The 5,168-nt window shown below is 42.1% G+C and overlaps 1 protein-coding gene across 2 annotated transcripts in view; it reads right to left on the reverse strand.

Annotated features, from left to right (window-relative positions):
- Nucleotides 1-5,168, reverse strand: part of LOC138617726 (equilibrative nucleoside transporter 1-like) — a 41,217-nt gene that overhangs the window by 33,171 nt on the left and 2,878 nt on the right. Inside the window, exon 1 of one of the 2 annotated variants that reach the window (XM_069692970.1) lies at nt 1,628-1,801. The exons of the other annotated variant lie outside the window; for it this stretch is intronic. The gene's annotated coding sequence lies outside the window, so the exon portion shown is untranslated. Of the gene's footprint in view, nt 1-1,627; nt 1,802-5,168 lie in introns of those variants that run through there. 2 annotated transcript variants of the gene reach the window in all.

Genomic DNA, 5,168 nt, shown 5'->3' on the forward strand with positions numbered 1-5,168 from the left:
ACACGGCAGTTTATAGGAACAGAAACTATTACTCAGCCTGTGAAAAATAGTATACGAGAGCCAATCAAACTGTTCAGAGACTATTCCCATTGGGAGCAAATGGAGCACTGTGACCGAAGTGGAGATGAAATCTTCATGAGGGAGTATTCCACGGTTCGTTGCTTTATTAAAATCAGCACCTGGTTGGCGCCTGGCCCGATGCACCTTCTTTGGTTTTGCCCGTCGTGATGCCACACTCTGTTGGCATGCAACTGGAGCAGTCTCTGAACTTTTTGATCGCCCCCACCTACAGAGGTTTTTGTTCCTCTGGAAAAGGAGAAATCCAAGAAAATAACCCCTGATGATGTCATAGTGATGTCATCAGGGTTATGTGGGTTTGGGCTGGTGGTATATGATAACTTCCACATGCTGTTTTGATTGTGACCATTCTTTTTTATTTTTTTATTTAGTCAATTCAATGGCAGAAAATTAGGACTAAGTTTCTACAACACAAGCTTGTCTTTACTTTCTTATTCGTCTAAACAAAAGTCAAAATCCAAATGGATTCAGTTTACGACACAAGATTGAGAACAGCAGCAAATCTTTAAGATCTATTGTACTAATGATTAACGGATTATTGACACATGTTTCAGCTCTGGCTACAGCAGCTTATTGGACCTGAGCGGAGCATCTTAAACTCTCTCCTCCTTACGAACCCAGCAGCGCTCGCTGCAGGTGAAAACTGACATCAACAGAGCAGCTTATCACTGTGAGAATAGCAGCTTTCTCAAAGCCCCGGGACCACTGATAAGCAAGCAACTTCAAAAGTTGCGAAACACAGTCCACCAACATTGTATCAAGCACACTGAGGAGAGAGGAGTTTGGAAAAGTGTGTGTGCAATGAAACAAATCATTGTTTACATGATACGGTAGTGTTTTTAGCTCAGTGGGTCTATTCTCAGAGCTCTTTCATGTTATCTCCTGCTGTGGACAGTGTGTGTGTGTGTGTGTGTGTGTGTGTGTGTGTGTGTGTGTGTGTGTGTGTGTGTGTGTGTGTGTGTGTGTGTGTGTGTAGGATCTATATTCTCACACTTTCCCCTGCTGTGATGCCTCAACTCAGACTGTGTATAAATCTCATCCTCTGACCCGCAGCACCTTTGAATCCACAGACTTGTCATCTTTTAACGTCCTCTGCAGCTATCACAACATGGATGCAGGATTATTGACAGAGAGATACTATCCCAAGTCCCAATGTGGATTCTTAAAGCAGCCGCACAAATGCATTTAGACTGTCTGATATCAAAAGTCAAGTATAGCTTTCAGTAAATGCCCCGAGCCACGCGCACTTTCAGCTCCGTGGAAACGCGATGGGCCAGTCACGTCCAGCGCACTGCGACTTGGTGACCATTTGACCTTGTCACTGCTGCAGCTGGAGCTCGCGCAGCTCTTCTCTAAAAGCAAACATATGCATTACTGGAGTTTACTAGCAGAGAATACTAACGTGCACTTTGTGGGCATCATGCACTCCTCGCGCCACCCCCCACCCCCGGGCTCTTTTTTTTTTTTTTTTTTTTTTTTTGCCAGGCTGTGTCAGCAGTCTGCACACCGTCTTTTACTCTCAGCAGACGTATGACAAACACAGACTTACCCTCATACAACGGGCCTGCGATGCCTTTGAGCAGCACGTCCGGTTCGTGGGCAACAGCGTTGGCACGCGCATTCGTCTGTTTTTTTTTTTTTTTCCCCCTCCGGTCTCATTCAGCCGCAAAACTCAAAGCTCCGTATTCATGCAGCTGGCACAGAGAGACGGGCTGCAGGGCGGCAGAGAGGGGGGGGGGAGGGGGGGGGGTGCGTGACTGGTCCAGATTCCGACAAATAGCAGGCCGCCTGGTTATTTGGAATTTTTACAAATAAACCACCATTTTATAATCCTTTTAAAACAAGCAGAGCCAGATACTGGGTCAGACAGAGAGAGAGAGACGGAGTCACAAGTTCCTTATTCATACAACAATCCTCTCACCGGCTCACACCTAACACCACTAATAATTTACACATCAAACATCCAGAACTATGAAGCAATCCGATGAAAGCTGTTTCTGAGGTTTCTACAACATATATGTTGAGGGGAAAAGTAACTGTTACTTGTTCTCCACTGGCATTTTTTTTTTTTCTGTCATTATTATTTAAGAAATGCTACATTTTTTTGCAGCACGCAAGTAGGAAAGAGGTCAGGGAGGATGACCGGCATGCAGAGCTCAGCACTTAAAAGCAGTCTGAGTCTCGTGGTTTTGTGAACGTTAGGGAAACAGCGGTTTCATTTGAATGTCAATAAAGTAAACACAATCTCCTGCACGCAGCCTGCAGATGTTGCGTAACCGAGTATCACCCCAAACTCTGTAAACTGTGTCAGTTTTGCCTGATAGGTTTAGGAAAAGCAGGTTGGGCACCAAACTACTTGGTTAGGGTAAGATTTATTTAAAGAAATCCACTTTGCTTTCTGTTGGATTTAAACTCTGGTCTCCCGGGTTTGATCCATCCATCCAACCAATCTCTGGATCATACCCGAGAGTACTTATCACACTTGAAGTGAGGCAAAACGTGACACTGACACACGTTGGCGTGATACTGGGCTGTAAGCAAATACTGAGAAAAGTTTTAACATTTTGCAGATGTAAAAACATGGCATACATGTGGATTAATAATGCTTCTTCAGGCTATGTTGCTTTAAAAAAAAAAAAAGAAAAGTAATCCACGTCATATTTCTTTAAAATGAAGAAGCCTGTCTGCTTCACACTGTCGTTGGTTGGCTTATTGAGAACGTGTTACATCATATTTTGTCAATAAAAACATCTTCAGGCATGAGTTGCATCGACCGCTGAAGTCTGATGAGGGTGAATTTGTTACTGATCAGCAAAGATAAAAAAGGAAGTGAGTTGTGCAATGCTGCTTTTACTCTGAGGCAGATCAGCTGTTTTCTGCATTCTCTGTCTATTCTGACAACTCACCTATGCATTAAAAATAATTTCTATTTATTGTTGATTTTCATGTAAAACTCACTTTAAATGTGTATTAAATGTAGCTTTCCACTAAAAGGTTATGTTTTGCATCCTATTTTTCTGGTTGAAATCTTTTCGTATAAATAAGGTAACAGATGACAAGTGAGGCTTTGCTCGATCCAGTCATCTGATCTGTAAAGGGCAAGTGAGTGTTGGTGGTGGGGGGGGGGGGGGGGGGTGGGAGACGACGACACAGCAACAACTGCAGCAACTCCATTTTTAATAGCCGAGCTCCTCGCATGCACGAATTCTTCTGCGTGTGATTTATATCCACTGGGATTAGCAATAAAAAGTAAACAAGAAGCCAAATGGATCATCTGGCCATCCTCAAGGTTTTTCCACGAAACAAACCGTCTTCGAGTTCACGCCTTGGATAAAAAAAATAAATAAATAAATAAAATAAAATCTCCTGCAGGAATGTGATTAGATGGACTGCAAAATAAAAAAACAGAAATGTGCACAGTATCTACACCATCAAAACCATCATCACTGTTCACAATCCTAAACACAAATGTTTTCCTCCCATTCAAACTCCCACATTCAAACGGATGTGAGACTATACTAAAACTTATTTTCATTTAACCAACACCCTCCTTGTCGCTGTTATTGTGTTTCATTTTCTAGAAAATGTCCACCAGATGTTTCCCGTCCTCCTCTGCACCAATCCCGGCCCATGTGGGATGATGCTGATGCGAGGCAGAGCTCATCCCTTTCTTTCACAACTGGATTCCCCCCAAAATACTTTGGCTTCTCCTTCATCCTGTGCAGAGACTTCCCTGGCTGGTTTAGTAATTCAGTGACCCAGTTATGCAGCCGAGGACTTGTGGAATTCTTGATTGTGGCCGACTTCCAGCTAAATTCTTTGTGGGTGCAAAATGTCAGTTTTCACACAACCTGCACACAAATATGCAGAGAAGCTGCCAACGTAAACCCCTCTTTTTTCCTGTGGCGGACTGAGAGACACACCCGCATAAAGAAAATCCCTCCAGTTCCCTTGAGTAAGCGTCCCATTATTTAAATCAGAGATTAACTTCTTCCCCATTTTTTTCAGGCATGTATGGGGCAATTTTCTCAAATAGCCACAATTCTGGATCAAACACAACAGAAGACTATAGAGTACAGTAGTGTAAAACCACGCTGCAGCTCAGATAATTTTCATCTATAATTTAGCAATGATTCAAGCAGATCAGGCCAGCAGAGGGTTTTTTAAACAAATAATCTTATCTGATTTTAACCATTGAATCCCCATTAAGATGAGACATGAGCTGACACGTGGGAAACTGTCCGCAAGGATCCAGAGGTGTCTGCTGGCGACCCCGTGTCTTTTGGGTGGGGTGTTGCATAATCAGATTAGGGCAATTAGCTTTAGGCTCGAGGGTCACTGAGGCCAGATTAGCTCTTCAGTTTTACAATCTAAAATCTGAAGCGCCTGAAGCGGCTTCTGAAACACACAGAGTCCTGAATGAGGTCCTGTTCTGAGTGAAATTACCAAATTGAGCTTTTTATGCTTTTATGGTCCTTTGATTCGAGCAAAAAGTCACAAATGAATGGCTCAAAACCTTATGACTTGTGTGAATGAAGGTGAGAATTGAAATAAAATCAACATTGGACGGGGGATCTGAGGAAAGAGCGCTCTGGACAAAAAAAATATGTGTGATTTAAATTCTTGGAGGAGTAGTTCTTTGGAAATGGAAAGATGACTTAAACAAGTTACAAATTTAAACACGTTGCTGCTCTCAGACTGAGCAAGATGTGCCAAATATCAACAAAAAACGTTGTCATTAACTCACAAATACTTTTTAACAGTTGTATGATTAAAATCACTCTCAAACTAATTAGATTTGTCTTTTAAATAATAATTCAACCTCGATATAAAAGTGGCAGTTTGAGTGTAGACTCTGACTGACCTGCTCGTGAGATAAAAGCTCCTGCAGTGCCACCTAGTGGTAAATTACATTTCTCTCAGATCAGAAACGAGCGATGTAAAGACTAAAAAAATAGGTTAACACTTTTCTGCAACCCGTGCTATTAAGAATCCATAAAAGCAGATAAACATTTAATGCAGTTTTTTTACACACTATAATGTAGTTTTCAGCAGAAACAGTCCTCCTGTAAAAATGATTGTTAATTATC

Source organism: Brachyistius frenatus, unplaced genomic scaffold (assembly GCF_029030835.1).
Source record: "Brachyistius frenatus isolate BFR_SWC_R1_liver_20210118 unplaced genomic scaffold, ASM2903083v1 Contig_13, whole genome shotgun sequence".
In the NCBI taxonomy this organism is placed as follows: Eukaryota; Metazoa; Chordata; class Actinopteri; family Embiotocidae; genus Brachyistius; species Brachyistius frenatus.